A 19435-nucleotide genomic window follows, 5' to 3' on the forward strand; every position below is an offset into this window, starting at 1 on the left:
TATTGGCTCTCCTACTGGCCTGCTAGGTGATCTTAGACAAGTCACTTCATTGCTCCATGCCCCAGTTTCCCTGTGTGTAAAACAGGAATACTGATCCTGAATTCCTTTGTTAAAGCCATTTGAGAGCTATGGAGGGGAAGTGCTGATAGATACCATGGGGAGAACCTCTGCATTTCCTGCAATTCCTCAGTGCCTTGTACTGGGTGCAGCATAGCATGACACACAACAGATGTCGTGAGGTCTGAGAAGGGACATGGCAAACTAATAGCCAAAGAGATTAGAGACACTCACAGGAATTCTCTGGGCATGTCCATGGTGGAAGCTTTCTGGAGAGCCAGAACTGCAAGTGCACCTTGTGGAGCCAGCAGCCAAAGAAGCTGCAACTCAGCTAATTGAGTTGTTTGCCTGAATCACTGTCAGAAACAAACACCCAAATTACTCTTGCCAGGCAGCAGGAGCAAGGCCTCAACACAGGCGGAGAGATCAATAAAAAGCTGATGGAATAGCCTGAGAAACAAGAGCCCAGTCCTACAATGATTCCCTAGTGGGCACAGCATTTGCCTTTTCCACAGTGCACAGTGGATCAACGCTGCAGCGATTGATCCACCAGCCATTGATTTATCATGTCTGCTGAAGACATGATCAATCGATCTCCAGGCACACTTCCATCAATCCCCATATTCCACCGAGACGAGAAAAGTAGCCGGCACTGATGGAAGTGCAGCCCCCACCAATCTTACTGCATGCAAGATGCCACGGTGAGTATGTTGACTTCAGCTATGCTATTTGTATAGCTCCAGTAAATCAACTGTGCCAGTAAGTGCAGAGAAGGCCTGAGAGCAGCCTCCCATACTCACAAAAGTACCTTCCATGTACCAGCAATATGGGGCCCTGATTCAGAAAAGCATTTTAGCATAGGCTTGAATCCATCTCCACAGCATTTAAGCACACATTTAACTTTCACCATGTATCAAAGTCCCATTGAAGTCAATAGCACCTTCACAGCTCAAAAGGACTTAAGTCTTGAACGTTTTCCTGAATTCCAGCCTCTATTTGCAGGATCAGCTTCTTAAACTACAATCAATCATCAAGACCAAATAGCAGGCCTGTGAAAACGCTGGAGGTAGCAGCAAATGAAATGGCTGAGTGATGAGTGAAACCAGCCACTACTCTAGCGGGCCAGAAATGGATCAATGTGGTAACTTTTTAAAAAGCTTAAAGGGAGCTCCCAGGAATTCTAGACCAGTAATGCTAACCTAAGTATTGAGAGTGCTAAACGAGAAAAACCGTTCGAGTTACAACCCTTTTCTGATCAGTGCAGTGTGTCAGGGTAAACTGGCGACTATCACGTGCTAGCAAAAGGGGATCCTTTGTGTGGAACGGCTGGATATGAGCCACAGAACTATTAAATAAGGATTTTAATAAAGGAACCATCAAGAAAGCACTTTCTTCATTGTGCAGCCCTGTCCTGGTTAAAAGATATAGAAATAAATTACCTGGACTCAGCACAGGGGAGTGCTTAGAAGTAGGGTTGCCCTATGGCTGCGTGGGAGCTGTACTGTTTAATATATCTATTAATGATCTGGAAGAGGGAGTGTTGAGGAAATGGGTGAGGATTCAAATTTAGGTTCGTCAGACCCCAGGGAAGTTTGCAAGGAGCTCGTGAAGAGCTTGAAAAGAAGTGGGGCAATAGGATGATGATACGTGTAATACCTGGGGGAAAGAACAGCTTACCAATGCAGATGGATGGTTTAGGAGAAATTTTCACCCCAAAACAAAAATCTTTTTCTATCCATGTGTGAAGACATGCAGTAAGAAGTGGATGCAGGAGGCACTGCATGTGTCATCCAGATCCTGATAGCTCCTAATTCATTCCCTCTTCTCCATGGCATATAAATGAAATAGTGCCTGGGAAGGGGAGAAGGCATTTCTTTGGAAAGCAGAAAGGGGACCGAGGAGAGAGTGAAGCATCAGAACTGGCAAATCAATCAACAACCGCCGGAGTTCAGCGCTGAAAAATAACAATACGACTCTGTCTATGCTGCCTGTATAGGAAATGGCGCAACAGAGACTGTGCTGGGCAACCTGTACTAAAAGAAAAGTGTTTTCCAGTCTCAGGCAGCTGCGTATCGCTCAGATTGCAATAGAAATGACAACTCATTAGACAGAGCAATTCAAGATCAAACAGAGGTAGGTCACTGCATTTATTATGATGGGCTTCTGCCGCTGGCATGCTGAGACCTTGATAAGGTAATTTAATATCTGAAGGGGGAAAAAGAGCAGTCATAGCAACTGCTCTTCCCCTTCCTACTTACAAAATCTTCAGCATCCTCAGCTCCTGGCTGCTCCAGCTATGTGTGCTGTGGGCATGTTTCCTGAAACCTTACCCCATAACCGCCTCTTTCCCCTTTCCACCCAACCCCAAACACACCTGGACACACATAAGCCTACCTGGAACTATGTCTGATTTTTCCACAGAGTCTGTGAGGCATTTCACAGGTGTTTTCAACACATCACCTCACAGGCTGTTTATCTGATGATGTGCTTCTTTGAAGAGAGAGGAGACTTCTTGAGAACAACTTCCCTCTGTCTGGTCTCCTGGGTGAAACAGACAAGCTTAAGTAAGTTGCAATGCCTTGCCTGGACAGAAGATGGCATGTGCCATGAGTTATAGGAAATTTAAAGGCGATCTGTGATTTTTTTTTTTTTGTTTGAATGAGCTACTTTGCATGCAAAGGTATGTCTCAGAGACCTCAAAGGAGACAGGCTACATCAGGCATTCTGCACTGCTAGGCTGGATTCTCCACTCCCCTGCTCCTGGGCAGAGGCGCAGTGAGGGTGTTATGTGCATAGGAGCAAAGGAAAAATTTGCACCACCTCCACCATGCGGCGGGGCATGGAACCTGGCACACGGCTGAGCCCAACTCTGAGAGGAGGGGGGGGTAGCTGGCACCATGTCTTCCCCCACCCCCTCCTCTCAGGGTTGGGCTCAGCCGTGTTCCAGGTTCCGGGCCCCACTACACCCCTGCATGTACTAACCCACCAGCAGGAGCAGGTGAGCTGAGGGATCACAGGGAGAGCGAAAGCGGGACTAAATTGGTGTCCCCGAGAGTGGTACCCAGGGGCAACTGCCCCCCCAATCGCCCTCGCTACTCCACTGTAAATAATCCACCTCTTCAGATATTTATCGTTTAACGAATTACTTATTTTACTAACGACAGACAAATACAAATGATAGTTTTTGTGGTTTACAGTCTGTTAAATCATTTTTTCTCTTTAATTTGTTCATATCCTGTTCTCATTAGGTTCATGTCTTTTCATAAAAAAAGTCAAATGCTTAACATATGTAAGTGTTATAAAACACAAGAGAAAGAAATGTTATACAACCTAACCATGAATTTCATCACTATCTTTCAATCAAGCATTTAAACCCACTGTTATAGCAAACAACCAACTTGTTGCTTTAATGAATAAAAGGTAAAAAGATTTTGAGCATATCAAACTTATTGTAATTGCAATCTGTAATGCTTCCTAACTGCCTGGTTACTTACCGAGTTTCACACTATCGCACAGCGATAAACTACATGAGAGTTATGAATGCATGGGTATGTCTACACTACCCCGCTAGTTCGAACTAGGAGGGTAATGTAGGCATACCACACTTGCAAATGAAGCCCGGGATTTGAATTTCACGGGCTTCATTTGCATAAGCGGGGAGCCGCCATTTTTAAAACCCCGCTGGTTCGAACCCCGTGCAGTGCGGCTACACGGGGCTCGAACTAGGTAGTTCGAACTAGGCTTCCTATTCCGAATTACCGGTGTACCGAACTACGAGGTGTACCGGTAGTTCGGAATAGGAAGCCTAGTTCGAACTACCTAGTTCGAGCCCCGTGTAGTCACGCTGCACGGGGTTCAAACCAGCGGGGTTTTAAAAATGGCGGCTCCCCGCTTATGCAAATGAAGCCCGGGAAATTCAAATCCCGGGCTTCATTTGCAAGTGCGGTATGCATACATTACCCCGCTAGTTCGAACTAGCGGGGTAGTGTAGACATACCCTAAGAGATTAAGTTTCCTGTTAAAATAACACTCAGAAACACTTTTAAATAAAACTAACACACAACATGAGATTCACTCTCACTTCCTTGAAGGCACTTGAAGCAATAAGCAGCCTAGGGCTGAGGATACCCTGCAAGCCTGGCTTTCTGTCTGCCACGGGGACTTTTTCCTTCATGCTGCTGTGAGATGCTCTCCTTAGTAAAGGGGAGAGGTCTCTCTGAGCTGCTCTTCCAAACTGCACACACTGCTGAAGCCATAGATGTCAAGATTGCCTTGGGCAGATTGCCTAACAGGTGTCCACAATCACAGCGTCCGAACATGTATAAAACGTGAGCTGAGAAAGCCACGTTAATCCCAAGTCTCTGCTAGGACTGGGGGATGTGGGTGGCCTATAGGCAACACCAGCGTTTGCTCTGGAAAATCCGCAACAAAACATGGGGGGATCGATCACTTCTGTAATGCCAACTCCTTTAGAATTGAGGCTCTGCTTATCCCGCCCCAGCGGAGGTAGAGCGGCACTGAGTGCACATGGCTCAGGTATTGAGTGGCACTGAGTGCACATGGCTCAGGTATTGAGTGGCACTGAGTGCACATGGCTCAGGTATTGAGTGGCACTGAGTGCACATGGCTCAGGTATTGAGCGGCACTGAGTGCACATGGCTCAGGTATTTTTACCAAAACTGCTGCCTGCCCAAGTTGCCGAAGGAGAAAGGAAACAGGGAGGCCAACAGGAATGGTAGAGTATAGAGCAGTGTTTCTCAATTTTTTTTTAAATAAAATACCCCTTTAAAAAAAGTATAAGTACACCCAACACACCCACTCCTGCCCCAGAGCCAGGCACCCCAGCCTCCCTGCTCTAACCCAACACACCCACCCCTGCCCCAGAGCCAGGCACCCCAGCTGCCCCGCTCTAACCTAATGCCCTCCCTTAGAGCCAGGCACCACCATCCCCCCCAACTCCAACCTAATGTCCCTCCTCCACAGCCAGCCCTCCAGCTCTCCCTCTAACTCAATGCCTTACCCTTCCTCCACAGCCAGGCACCCCAGCCTCCCTGCCCTAACCCAATGCACTCACCCTTCCTCCACCGCCAGGCACTGCCTCCCACTCTAACCCAATCCCCCCCCCCCCACCATCTCCCGCAGAGCCAAGCACCAGATGTACTGAAAATGTACCTTTGAAGTTCCCACTCCCACCACCCGGCCCTACCTAGGCAGCTTGATTGCAGGGAGCACATGGCCCACCAGCACTGGTCTCACCACTACGCATGAGGCTGTGCGCTCCCACCCCAGCAGCATCCCCCTCGCATGGCACCCGGGGGCAACTGCCTCCCCCCCACCCTCCCCTCTCTGCACCTCTGCTCCTGGAGAGGTGACTGTGTATTACACGATGGCTCAGATTGGGTAGCATTTTGCACTGCACTCCCTTTGCACTGAGATAAATGACTCATCAAAGTGCCCAGCTACAGAGAAGCCAGCTAATGACCTATGATTTTGTCTTCCCTCTTGAAGTTAGGTTGTCAAGTAGCCCCCACTGTCCCATTTTGGCTCATAGGGTGAGGTCACAGCTATCACACAATACCACTCAACCTGGGCCAGGCCGTAGGGGCAGAGTAAAGTGACCGAAGTTTAATAAGAATAACGATCATTCTTATTATCACTACTTTGTGTCTCTGATGTTTGCTCCCTTTGGAGCCCGGGAATATTCGGGATATACACACTCACACACAGCCTACGGGGTGTCCACAGAACCCAGAACACCAAATAATTACAAATTAAAAGAAAACAGGGGGGAAGAGATCAAAGGGCTAAAATGAAGGAACCGGATGGGGACACTGAGCAGAGAGCCCTGGACAGCGCCCATTGCCCCTCGAAGACACCGCCCTATGGAACTCTGCCTGGAGGCATATACAGGATACAGTCGCTGCCCCTACCTCAGCCAACCTCTGTTCCCTGGTCTTATAAATGGCCATCTTGGCGAAAGCCAGGAGGAGGCTGACCAGGAGATCCCATGACTTTGTGGGGCCACAGATGGGATGTGCATAGATTAGTAAGTAAGGGGAGAGGTGCAGCCAGAACCTCAACAGGAGGTTCTGGAGGAGACAGAAGAAGGATTGTAACCCAGCGCCCTCGAGATAGACGGGCACCCTGGTCTCCCTCTTGGGGCACTGAGTAAAAAATGATCATGAAACTACTGCCGTTCTCTCCGGCTATAAAGTCAGCTCTTGCAATCTGACTCTTGCGCTTGAAATATTGGGTGCTTTTCTTCAGGTCCCAGCTCCAGGTGACATGAGGTTTTGGGACAATCTCGACATTCACGCCGGGTCAGTTTCCTGGTGGCCGCAGAGGAAAGTGTGAAAACATGGCCCGGGAAGGCTATAACCCCAGCAAGCCATAAATGGATCCCTAAAGTTGTTATTCTTAAAAATCTCAGTATTTGAAGCCAGTCTCGTATGTCCTGAGGGCCTGGCTCGTGAGCGTCGAAGGCTTGGAGTTGGCTGACCCTGACGGGATTGTCTGCTCCACGAAAAACAACCAAAACCCCTCTGAATTATATCTGAATAGCTGTCCCGGCTGCCAGCTCACAGTCAGCCTGCCCACCGGCAAGAGGGCAACCTGGGAAGCTGTCCTGGTGGGGAACTAGCCAACTGACTCCCCAGCAATTCAGAAAGCCTGGGCTTGCCTAGCAGGCTGCCCTGTAGCCTGTGTCCCTGTGTCCCTGGGTCCCCCCTCCTGGGGGCTTGGAGGCCAAGGCAGCCTATCGGGTGGACTGCTCTAATTGAGAGGTACCCCACTGAGGAGCTGGGATCCTAGAAGCTAGGACTCCCTCAGGCCAAGGGAACAAGCAGCAAAATCAAAAGCCTGGCTGGTTCCCTCAGAATTTCTTCAGAATCATCCCATTCCTGCAGAACATTCAGTTATGATGAGTCAGCTCTTGCTGATGGAAAAGTACTTCCTTCCCAGCAGATCTACTTGCAGCAGGTACCTCCGAGTCTGCTGGAACCTTTAAGGATGAAGAAGGGTCTTTTGTGCCGGATGTTACAAGGCCAATGTTGCCTAACACACATAAGCCAGAGGTAGTGGACAGAGAAGGACAATGTATTTTTATAACATGCCCATTGGCCTCTGATATCGCTTCATTAGAAATCCCATTTACTCCAAAGGTTAACATGGTGACTGCAGATTGGTGGCTCTCAAAATGTGGTCCACAGCCCACTAGTGGTCCGCCACTGTCTTGCAAATGAGCTGCAGGCTTGGGGCTTTTCCTCTCTCGTCCCCTTCCACAGCTGGGAACCTGTACAGGCATTTCCTCCAAAATCAATGTTTACAGCATCTTGCGAAAAAAGGTGGGTTTTTTTTCCCAACAAATGGCCCCGTCTACGCAGGTCTTTTTATCGGCAGCACCTCTTCCGCAAAAAGAATCAGAAGATATGCAAATGAGAGTGTGATTTGTATATCCTCTTCTGCAAAAAAAAAAAAAACCCAGCAGAGTAGCCATAGCCTGAGGGAGAACAGTGGGGGGGGGGGAGGGGGAGGAGGGACTGGAGCACCAGCATGGGACCCCCAGTGGTGAGGAGGGAAAAGTCCTGTGCTTCAGGGGCCAGATCCAAGCAAGCTGCAAAGGAATTAATCCATTTTTCTCTCTGCTTTATTTTCCTCTAACAAGCCCCACATGTTCTAAACCAGAAACAGCCATCTCACTGCTTCCTTCCTCCACCTGATGGGAACTAGGAGCCATCATATAATTGCCTTCCAGATGAATACATAAGCCACACAAAGCATTTTTGGCCTGCGGGGTTTTTCCCCGCTTGGCCATATGAATCAGGAACATCAGCTTAGCTCTTCCTTGGCTTGTGCACTTCTCCACGGATGTGCAATGGGAACGCTCACAACTTAACGGAAGGATTGGTGAAAACAACGCTTATGCAAAACTCAACTAGTCCTTGAAGTTTGGGTTGTTACCAGAAGACAGAGGGTATTAAACAGTCTGACTCAAAAATCCTTTCCCTATACAAGTCTCGTTCTCAGTTCCGGGGTGGTCTCTATTCCACAAACATTTGGGTCATCCTAGAACCCTGGCACAACTTAGCTTTCTAAAGTGAAAAAAAGAGCAGGAAATGAAAAGTTGAGGCCGGTTTTATGCACCTCAAAGAAGCAACATAAGGGCACAACCCCGCCCAGTTATTTTCACTACTTGCCAGGTCACCTTTAATAACTGCAGTCCCAGGAGGCAGTGTGAGCCAATGAAACTGCCTGCTGTGACTCCAAAGGTGTATGCAGCAGAAAGGTAGGCACTTATGTTCCAGTCTGCTGTGAAAGTAGAAAGAATTATACTATAAGAGAAAGATGAATTATGCTGTAATAATTGAATAAGTTGAAGGAATTCTGTTTGTCTCTGAACAGGAAGAAGAAAAGTATGTTAATGTTGTTTGTAGGTATGCAGATTACAAAGTGCTAGCCAGAGTTAATAGGAAAAGGAACATTAGGTGTTAGGGAGAAAACAATTGAGATAACCAAGCAATTGGACAGGAGATTGCTGTGTGCTTGATGTGGAAATGAAGAATACTTAAGTAGCCTCACACTAATTATGTGAAGTTTTGCCCCCCTTTTAATCCTGTTAATTTTGGCTTTCTTTTGACTGTATAAATCAAGGGGTTTGAACCTTGTGTGGCACTCACATTTTCTCCATGCATTTTAGCAGAGCTTTGCTGAATAAACAGAGTGGTCTGACAAAACTGTGAGTCCTGTCTGACTTTGACACTGCAAATCTGAGCCACCTTCTCTCCTGGAAACACTTCACTTTTTTTTTTTAACTGATAGAAGTTTCTTCAAAGAAAGGTTCCCTTGAGATTGTGAGAGAAAAGCAGATTGATTGGAAAAGGAACAGAGCCAGTTGGTCGTGTTCCCAAGCCTGCAGTGAACGGCAAACAGGTTGATATGGCAACTAAAGGGCCAAAATTCCCACACAACAGAGACACGCGATTCGTCCTTCTCTGGATTGCAGACTCTTAGATCTGGCTAAGCAATGGCATGAGGCTCTTTCTCCAGCTGGGGTTGCCAACTGGCCTCCAGTACTGTCCTGGAGGCTCCAAGAATTAAAGATTTATCGTTAATTAACGATAACAGATGTGACACCACCAGGAATACGTCCAACCAAAACTGGCAATCCTAACCTCACTCTCCTGCATTTTTGGAGCACCAAATGACACGATATTACAGCATTGCATGTAATTACAATACATACACAGCTCCTGTCCTCTGGAGCAATCGTCTCCTGCCCGGACCCTTCTGCAGCGGGCCCAGTTCCATGCCTTAATAGTACATGGGCCTTGTGCTGGAAGTTTACTCAGAGTGAATTTCTCCCTGGAGACCTGCATCAGCGCCCAGTGGAATAAGCAAAAGTTTTGCCTAGAGGGGAGCAGGATCAGGCCTCTGAAGTTTTCTATTCTTCTGGTCTGTGAGTTAAAGAGCTTATGCCATTGATGGAGCTTTGCATCACCCTGAATGAGCTACAGTTTGAACCTTTCTAGTCCAGCATCCTCAGAACCTGACTGGTTCCAAACCAGAGAATTTGCTGGACTACAGGAGTTCAGTGTTGTCTAGCAGCATCACCAACACTTCCACTGCATACTGGGCTGCTAGACAACATTCAGGGGTAAATAAGAGCTAAATAACAGCACAGACCACAGAGAGCCAGGACTGTTGGCTGTAAATAAACTTTCTGGGATTGCAGTAAACTTGGTCACACCCATGAAAAGTGGATATCCAGTGAACTAACATCATGCCAGGCCATGGATATTTAAGGACCAGAGAATGCTGGACTAGAGAGATTCAACCTGCACTTACAAAGCCAGCTCAGCCCTCCTGACAACCTCTAGTGCCGAGTCTCAGAGGGGGTCACTGTGCCAGTATGTACCTACGAAAACAACGAGGAGTCCTGTGGCGCCTTAGAGACTTAACCAATGTTTGCCCTGATAAATCTGTTAAATCTCTAAGGTGCCACAGGACTAGTCGTTTGATCAAGTTCTGAGCCAACACAGATCCTGAAGGGGTGTGCATGTGTGTGTGTGCGCTGCCCCCACAGGCGTTAATGCACAGATCAGCTGCTCTTACACCAAAAATAAGAGAATGGCACATTGGTTTGCTCTACTTTAACTATGTTGTTTATGAACTGATTTATGTGAAACTGCCGCTGCTTTCTCAAGGAGAAAAGGCCCTGGCCAGTTAAGGGAATATTCCCTTCCAGGAACATTTGCGCCAAAACCATACAATGCTAGAGAGCTAGAAAATGAAGGGCTAAGGCCAGGCTTTCCAACAAAGCACTGGTCTGGGATTAGGAGCCGTGCTGGGGCAGTATGGGGGTGGCTTAAACTGCAGAAAAGGAATAACAATGCTCAGCCCAAGAAGAGTGACAGACTGGGTAGTGTGACAGCCATGGAAGGATGGGGTGGAGTCTGAGGGCTGGAGTTTCCACCTTCTGTAGCTGATCAAATCAGTGAAGAGTTTGCTTCAGCTAGAAGAGAGAGGTGACACCATGAAAAGCAACAGGTTTGGCTGTAATTAGACAAATATAGGGCTGGACGGAACCTTACCATTGGTTAATAACATAGTAAAAGCCTTCTCGGTTGGACAGGCACCTGCCGGGGATGGTCTAGACGGTGATGGGTCCTGCCGTGAGGGCAAGGGACTGGACTCGATGACCTCTCGAGGTCCCTTCCAGTCCTAGTGTTTTATGGTTCTATGATTCTGATTGGTTAATAATTGCATCACAGTGTTTTAATATCATGTGCTGCCAAGGGCCACAGGAAGCACACCGAAGAGCTGCTTGCTGTTCCCAAGCCTCAGTCTGAGTATCACTGGTGTAGATTAGTCCCAGAATGGGAGCCATGCTAACCTGTATCCACAAAAAGAACGAGGAGTCCTGTGGCACCTGAAGGACTAACCGATTCATTTGGGCATCAGCTTTCGGGGGCAAAACCCCACCTTGTCAGATGCCCTGGTGTAAGCCTCTGGTGTGAACGCCCTCTGTGAAGCTGTGCTCAGAAGCTGCCCAAGCCACCGGGGAGCAGATAGTGGATGGAGCCGTCGTTGCTGGATAAAGGACATTTCAGGGGATGGATTGCGAGACCCACTATTTACTGCTGGTTAAAAACCAGGTTCTCTATCATTTGGTCATTCTAAGCGTAGGAAGAGCCTGGATCCCTGAGGAAGGTAAGGCGTGGCCATGCCATGCAGCACTGCCTAAGGTCAGTCATTTCCCCTGTGTTCGCAGTAACGTGTCCACACACTCTAAGTGTGACCTGGAGAGCACAAATGGCCAAGACTTTCCATCTAGGTCAGGGGCGAGGGGCAATAACTTTTAGGGGGGGCATGCCAAGATTTTGGCAAATTGTCAAGGGCCGCACTTCTATTGAAGGGGTGCAGGGCCTGGGATGAAGGTTGGGTGCAGGAGGGAGTGTGGAGGCTGAGAGGGAGTTTGGGTGAATAAGGTGACAATGATCTGGGGCAGTGGGTTGGCGTGCAGAGTCCAGGAGGGGGTATGAGTGCAGGAGAGGATTTTGGCCTGGAGAGCTGTAGAAGGGAGGGAGTTGTGGCCTGGGAGAACGGGGTACAGAGGATTTGGGTGGTGGCCTGTGACAGGTAGTTGGAGGAGAAGGAGGGGGAAAAGTGCCAGAGGCAGGCTCTGGATGGGAGGCGCTTACCTAGGTGGCTCCCAGCCAGCAGCCCTGCAGGAACTTTAGGCAGTCTGTCTGCTGCAGTCCCAGGCTCTTGGGCTGGTTGACCATGTGGCTCTGTGCTGGGATTGGGGGAGGGGGAAGAGGGAGGGAAGCTTCACATGCTGACCCTGCCGCCAGCAAATTTCTTGGCTCCTATTGGCTGGAAACAGGCCAATGAGAACTGAGAGATTTTGCTACAGGGCGGGGCTGACCCGGAGCCTCCTTCCTCCCTTCCCAGAGACCAGAGTGCAGTTTGAACTGCTCTCTGCCTAAAGTTTCTGGGGAGGCAGCTGGGGGTCAGATCCAGTGGCTTGGGGGGCTGGATCCATCCTGCTGACTGCCTCTTGCCCATCCCTAATCTAGGGTGTGGCTAGACTGTGGGGGCTTTTGGGGATACTAGAGGTATCCTGAAAAAACTCCGCCGTGTCCAGGGAAAGCGTTTCCTCTTCCACTTTTTTTTTTTTTTTTTTTTTTTTGTGGAAGAGCAAACACACTCTTTTGGAAACCCCTGTATTCCTCGTTCCACGAGGAAGAAGGGGGCTTTCAAAAGAGGGGTTTTTTTCTGAAATTTGGCCCAGTGTAGATGGGCCAAATTTCAGAAAAGCCTTTTCTAACAAAAATGTTGGAAAAAAATACGCAAAATGTGGAGTGCATTTTGCGTATCATTTTCTGATAGACATACCCACAGGGAATAACATGGGGTCCTGTAGCACCCAGGAGACTAACAATATATATCAATGTAATATCATGAGCTTTCCTGGGCCCGTCCCACTTCCTCAGATGAGCAAGTAGGTTTTGCCCACTAAAGCTCATGATACTCTCTCTATATATTTGTGTTAGTCTCTAAGGACAACTCGTGGTTTTTAAAGTTCCAGACTAACCCAGCTGCCCTTCTGAGACATCTAGGGAATGCTCAGTCCAGCCAGTGTGTTTTCTGGGGAGCTCTACTGGAATTGGATTTGTTTGCACACGATCAGCAGGAATTTCATCCATAAGTAGTTAGCAGAGCTCTGTCCTTTCTGCCCTCCCTACGGGGCACTGAACAGATACAGGCCCCTGCCCAGCAGTGCCATAACCTTAAAGGGACATTGTGAGCTGACAAGGGAGCCGCAGCTGTGAGAGAAGGAAGAACGCTTCAGAGCTACTTAACATGACTTGGGGCCTTGCTACAAACATGCCATGCAGTGCAGGCCACAGCTGTGTCTGCACGGGGCTGTCACAACTGCCCACGCAGACCCTGCTCTCAAGGATTTCCCTGTACGGTAGCCCAGCTCCTGCTAGCAGGGATGGCCTGCATGTGTCCCCCACACCAAGAGGCAGAAAGATTCTCCCCCCACCCCTAAACCAGCGTGCCTTCTCACAAATGCTGTGCTGTTATGGGGGGAATCCGCCACTATGCTGCCCACCAAACTCGGAGCGATTTTGCAGCATCCAGAGAAGAGAGGTAGGAAATTCTCCCTCCTTTCTCCCTCCTTTCCTCCCCTGAAACTGGTCTCTCCCAATGGCCAGACAGCAATTCCCCCCCACCCCAGACTTGGAACCCGCAGTGCCTTGTTTAAACTAGCACTGGCCAGACTTTGCCCCTGCTTCCCAATACACCCCGCGGCAGAGGGCATGGAGGCCAGGCCGTTAAACGGGGGAGAGGGGGACACAAAGAGTAGGAGGGACTGACCTGCCAGCGATGGGAAGTTCCCTGCAAGTGGCACAGAGAGCTGCAAGCACGGATCTCCAGGGATTATAGCTACGTTCAGACAACAAGACCAATGAGCTCAGGGTGGGCTTGGAGAAGGCTGCCAGAGGGGATGTTGCTGCCCAGAGCACCCCAATGCGAGCTGGCCACGCCCAAGGCCTACGGAGCCAGTTTATTGGTAAACCAAAAATGATGCTCTGAATGCCCCCGGGCGCCTGGCACAGCAGCCTCTCCACATCCCTTAATCCCCTTAACAGGGGCTAATCAGTTATGTTTCCTGCCTAGCAACAACAGTCAAAACTGCATATATGAGCAGCAGCATCCACCGCTGGCCTGCCCAGCGTACAATGTGTGTGATAGACTGTCTGCCCCACGCAAGGGGCTATTGGCATTGCCGTCACACCATGAACCACGGAGGGAGCGAATTCTGTTTGCACCGGGGTAGCCCCGTAATCTCTGAAGGAGTGCTGAGGCTTGCAGAACTAAGTAAGTAAGATGAACAATATAATTTCAATCATTTAACCAGTTAACTATGGAGGGATGTTGGGCCCTAGCAGCAAGGGTCTTGCCAGCCCTGTTGCAGGCAGCAGGGGCTGTTCCAGCGTCACTGCAGGCTGCTCTGCCCCCCTTCGACTGGGGGGGCTACTCCAGGCTATTTTGGCCAAGGTCCTGCTGGCTGGGCCATCGGGGGATGTGGGATCCAGCTGCTCCTACTGGCGGGGCCCTCTGGTTAACCATTTACCAGTTAGGCATGCCAGTAAGGCTAATGCTTACTGAGTAACCAGTTAACCAGTTAACCTTTTACATCCCTAGGAGCAACTGAACAAGGGGGGACAGACAATGCAACACATACTTTGTAAAACCATGGAGCGGAAGGAAGAAAGTCCCCAAGTCACAGTGCCTGGACCCTAGGACTGGGGAATTGCTGGAGAAATTGGGATGAAATGGTACAAAAATGACAGCGATGGGCATTTTCAAAGCACCTGGCAGACATGGATAACCCTAAGGGGTCTGCAGTGACTATCCATATAGGAAACTGAGGCCCAGAGGCAGTAAGTGCCACATCCTGTGCTGCCCGACTTTACAGTGACAAAGGCAACCCTGCCTAGTGGAGAGAGTCTGAGTCTCGGAGCCAGGAGTGGCTGACCTCGAATCACAACCCTTCCACTGGCTGGAAATAAGGAGATGTATTTGCACTGGTGAGGTGGGGTCTGTTGCCAGTGGCATTCACCGTGTGTATCTGTAGAGGCCAGGAGGCCCACGACCTCTGTGCGAAGGTGCTGTGCAAACAGAGCAAAGCACGACCCATCAACAGCATTCCTCTGTGCTCCCCAACTGCTTTCTCACATGGAAGGGCACTTTTAGGGGAAAATTGTGTCTCAGCCCAGCTGCCTCGAAGTGGCTGTAGTGCTGCAGAACCACCATTAATATCCAACCATATGCAAGTTCCTGCACCACTCTTCCCCTCCTCCTACAAATGATCCTTATGGGGATAGGTGCCTAGTGGCCACTGCCAGATCAGGGAACACATGCACCAATCCTTAGCTCCTGCCCTGAGATGTCCATCAGCATCTCCTGTTTGGAGGGGACCAGGGACAGAGGGTGACACGGACCTCCCTGCTAGAGATGCGTGTGTGTAGCACCTCCCACAAACCGGTGCAGAGTGCTGGTTTCTGGAGTCCGTGCATGCTAGCATACAGGTGGTCCTTCCAGGGCTCCCAACACAAGGGTTCAAAAAACTATGTGACAGGTATGGAAATGAATGTGATTGGCCTAAGAACCAAGGGTTTTATGTTTCCCCCTAAATAATAAATGTTGGGTTCTCTTACAGGCCTTTCCAGTTTCGGAGTCTTTAGGCTTCATGGAGAGGTGGCATTTACAAGCTTTTCTCTGAAACCCTGAGGGCGAGGCACAGACCTTCCTTAAAAAAAGCAAAAAAACAAAACAAAAAAGAAACCCGTGTGTCTCCCCTGCTCAGCTAGCTCCAGTATTTGGGCCTTTACCATCAACACCAAATGTTGAAAGTAGAAGTGGGTCTGGCCTGCAGAAGCTCATCCCCTAATAAACCATCTTGTTAGTCTCTAAAGTGCTACATGACTGCTTTTTTTGTTTTATAATTGCTGAGAGTTACCTGCTTTTCCGTCCATACTAGCACCTACTAGCATGACTCCTCTACCAAGTCAGTCTCTTTTATAACAATAAGAGCTAAACTCCTCTCCCCACCTTTCCTCCACAGAAAAAAAGCTAAGGGAACTGTCATCCCCTTTCCTCCTCTCCCCCGCATTGGTTTGAGATAGGGATGTAAGAGGATAACTATTTAAATGGGTAACTGATAAACCTGGGCTCATCAGTTAACATTAATAGGTACATGAAGGCTCCAGTTCTGCTTCAAGAAGTTGGCAGCCACCCTGCGCTGCAGGCTCTGAATCAAAGCCCACAGCACAGAACAGCAATCAGCTCCCTGGGAGTGGGGCAGCAGCTGGAAGTAGGCCTGGGAGCCGGTACACACTGGGAGCTGGCTTAAAAGCCAGCTCCTGGTGTGCACCGGCTCCTGGGGAGCTGGCTGCCACTCCGCGCTGCTGCCTCTGATACAGCCTCCCAGGAGTAGGGGCAGGCTGGAGCTGGTGCACACCAGGAGCCTGCTTAAAAGCCGGCTTCCAGCACACACCAGCTCCTGGGGAGCCGGCTGCCACCCCGCCCTGTAAGCTCTGCAGTATAAAGCTTGTACTGCAGAGCCCTCAGCACAGCCGGCTCCCCGGGAGTGGGGCCAGCCAGCTCTGCTCCCAGGGAGCCAGCTGCATTGTGGGCTGTGCAGTGTAAGATTTATTCTGCAAAACCCACAGTATGTAACCGTATAACCCCTGAGATTTTCAGAGGTTACATGGTTACCCAATTACCCGCTGTCTAACATCCCTAGTTTGAGCTCTCTTTCCCCGCTCTCCGCCCATTGACCTATAAAAACCGGGACTGACAACCCATGTTCTAATGACAACCAGAGCCTGCTCAGCCTCTGGGAGAGGAAGAGTTCATTTAATTCTTCCTCTAGTCTGGCCCTGTTCCCCCCTCACCCACGCACACACCCGTTTTCCTCCCGGAACGGCAGTGTGCAGGGATCCCTCATAAACTTCTGCTCTTTGCCGTCCACTTTGGCTGTGGCGCTCCCCCTGCTCCACTGCTCACGGGCCTTTTGCATACACATGCAGAGAGAGGGAACAGAGTTTGCCCTAGCTAGTCTAAAATAAGCCAGTAGCCTCCCGTTTTCCCTCTCAAAAGTGGCCTAGCCTTGCTGTGTATTTCTAATTAGTGCCCATTATTCCTACTATTATGTTTCCTATTTTAAAGCACACAGACAATTCATTCTGCAGACAGTTCCCCTGTTTGTGAAGAGGATTTGCTCGCTGGTGGGCTGTTTTCAAGTTGAGTGCACAGAGGATGTATCTTGGTAACGGTACCGTCCTTTGATTAACTAATTCTTTTCAGTTCTCCCGCCACCATGGAACAATGCATGCTGATTTCATCCTGGAGTACGTGTCAACAGGAGATTATGTTCCTATTCCCTGTGTCCCGGAGATAAGCCATGAAATAAGTCAGTCATCCAAAATACTCATTTATTAAACTGATCCCTGGGTTACAAATGCTACCATTGTTGTACCTTTTCATGCGGCACAGTAAGACTGGGCATGGAACGGAAATGTCCCATCAAGCCTTGGAGAGGAAGGGCGAGGCTGACACCCTGGTCTCAGTTTGGACCTCACTTTTCCCCACTTACCACTGATTGGTATTTCCTGCTCTCCCCCATTGATGGCTGGTGATCTCATTCCTTGGAGACACAGCCAGCACCCCGGGGACCAACTGCAAAACCATCAGTTTCGTTTGCACCCAGTTATTTTTGCAAAGTCATCAGACTAAACCCTGACATCCTTGCTCAGGATTTACTCCCTCCATAGAGGTTGCCTGAGTAACGACTGAGCCTCACCTTGGGACTTCATTGATTTCAGAACTTGCTGCTGCAGCAGCTCGGGCAGGCAAAAGTCCTCCTGGGACTAACGGCTGAGACTGAGTAAAAGCCGAGGCAGGGCCTCCAGACTGGGCCCATCATAACCAGAGCCCGAGATCTAGTGTGACAACAGGGATCTATTTCCTGGTACCCGTTTCAGCTCAGACTCGCTTCTGCCTCCAGATCCTGGGCTGGCTGGGGCCGCTGGTGATGGGAAGTGAACCTGGAAGGGGGTCACGGTGATGCCAGTCACCAGCAGTCCCCTTCTTGTGCCGGGGCCAGGAGCTGGCTAGAACAGCACTAGTAGATGGGGCTGGAAGGTGGGGGAAAGGAACGGCCCCAGGGGGATCTACTGATTTGTCTCTGTCGCGAGTTCTATGGCGCGCAAGGCGGAGTGGCAGCTGCCCTGGACCAGTGTGTGGTGAGACTTTCCCTGGGGTGGGCTCTCTTGTGTGTGGCTGCTCCAATGCACATTGCACCTTTGGTGCCCTCACGGATGAACCTACCCCACACAGTCGGCCACAAACCACAATTACCATCCAAGCCACCTTGTCGGTGTCTCCCCAGAGATGTCGAGGACTTTCTGGTCCTGGGGACAGTACTCCCCTCCTGCCCGTTGAGGGGGCTGGGTTGCGACTGGGCTTGCTTTGCGGATAAGGCCTTCAGCTTCCAGCTTTCAATTCTAGAGGCCTCTGTGTGAGAATCAGAGAAGACTAGGACTGGAAGGGACCTGGAGAGGCCGTCCAGTCCAGTCCCCTGCCCTCACGGCAGGGCCCAGTATTAGACCATCCCCAGCGTATTTGTCCAACCTGCTCTTAAAAGTCTCTGGGTATGTCTACACTACCCCGTTAGTTCGAACTAGGAGGGTAATGTAGGCATACCGCACTTGCAAATGAGGCCCGGGATTTGAATTTCCCGGGCTTCATTTGCATAAGCAGGGAGCCGCCATTTTTAAAACCCCGCTGGTTCGAACCCCGTGCAGCGCGGCTACACGGGGCACGAACTAGGTAGTTCGAACTAGGATTCCTATTCCGAACTACCGGTACACCTCGTGGAACGAGGAACGTGGAACGAGGTGAACTGGTAGTTCGGAATAGGAATCCTAGTCCGAACTACCTAGTTCGTGCCGCGTGTAGCCGCGCGGCACGGGGTTCGAACCAGCGGGGTTTTAAAAATGGCGGCTCCCCGCTTATGCAAATGAAGCCCGGGAAATTCAAATCCCGGGCTTCATTTGCAAGTGCGGTATGCCTACATTACCCTCCTAGTTCGAACTAGCGGGGTAGTGTAGACATACCCTCTGTCACTGGCCACTAGGCCACTTATTCCAATGCAGGGCCATACGCAGGTTCCCCCATATTTCCTGGTGCCCTACTCAGCGGCATGTTGCATATGCCACGGCGCCAACTCTGGCAGCCGGCCCCTCCCCCGCCGAGGGTCTGTGGGCTGCCCACCCCCGCAGTCACTGGCACTTCTCACCAGCTGTTTTCCCTTCCAGTGGAATGGGAAACGGTCACTCGTCACGGGCTGGCTGCACATCTACCCCCCGTTCTGTCTCTGGCCCACAGCTCATCGTGCCATTCGCAGGCTGGCACCTGCACCTCCCACCTGCTCCTCCCTGTCTATCTCCAGCCCCCAGCAGCCCTGGCCCTGCCCCCCACAGCTCCTGCCTCCGTGGCCCTGCCACCCTGAGGAACTCCCCCTTTGTGGAGAGGCCAGCTACCCTGCCGAGCGCCTCAGACTGCACACAGCACCCTGTTTTGTAAGTGTGGTGCTGTTCCAGTGCCCAATCACCCTGACAGGAAGTTTTTCCCGGCATGCAACCTAAACTGCCCTTGCTGCAATTTAAGCCCGCTGCTTCTTGCCTTATCCTAACAAGAACCATTTTTCCTCTCTCTTTCTCGCAACAACCTTTGAAATGGGAAGCTGGCAGATGCACAAGACTAGCCTCACACAGTCAACGTGCACAAGTATCACCAA

This window comes from Pelodiscus sinensis, chromosome Z, assembly GCF_052426305.1.
Source record: "Pelodiscus sinensis isolate ZL-2025 chromosome Z, ASM5242630v1, whole genome shotgun sequence".
In the NCBI taxonomy this organism is placed as follows: domain Eukaryota; kingdom Metazoa; phylum Chordata; order Testudines; family Trionychidae; genus Pelodiscus; species Pelodiscus sinensis.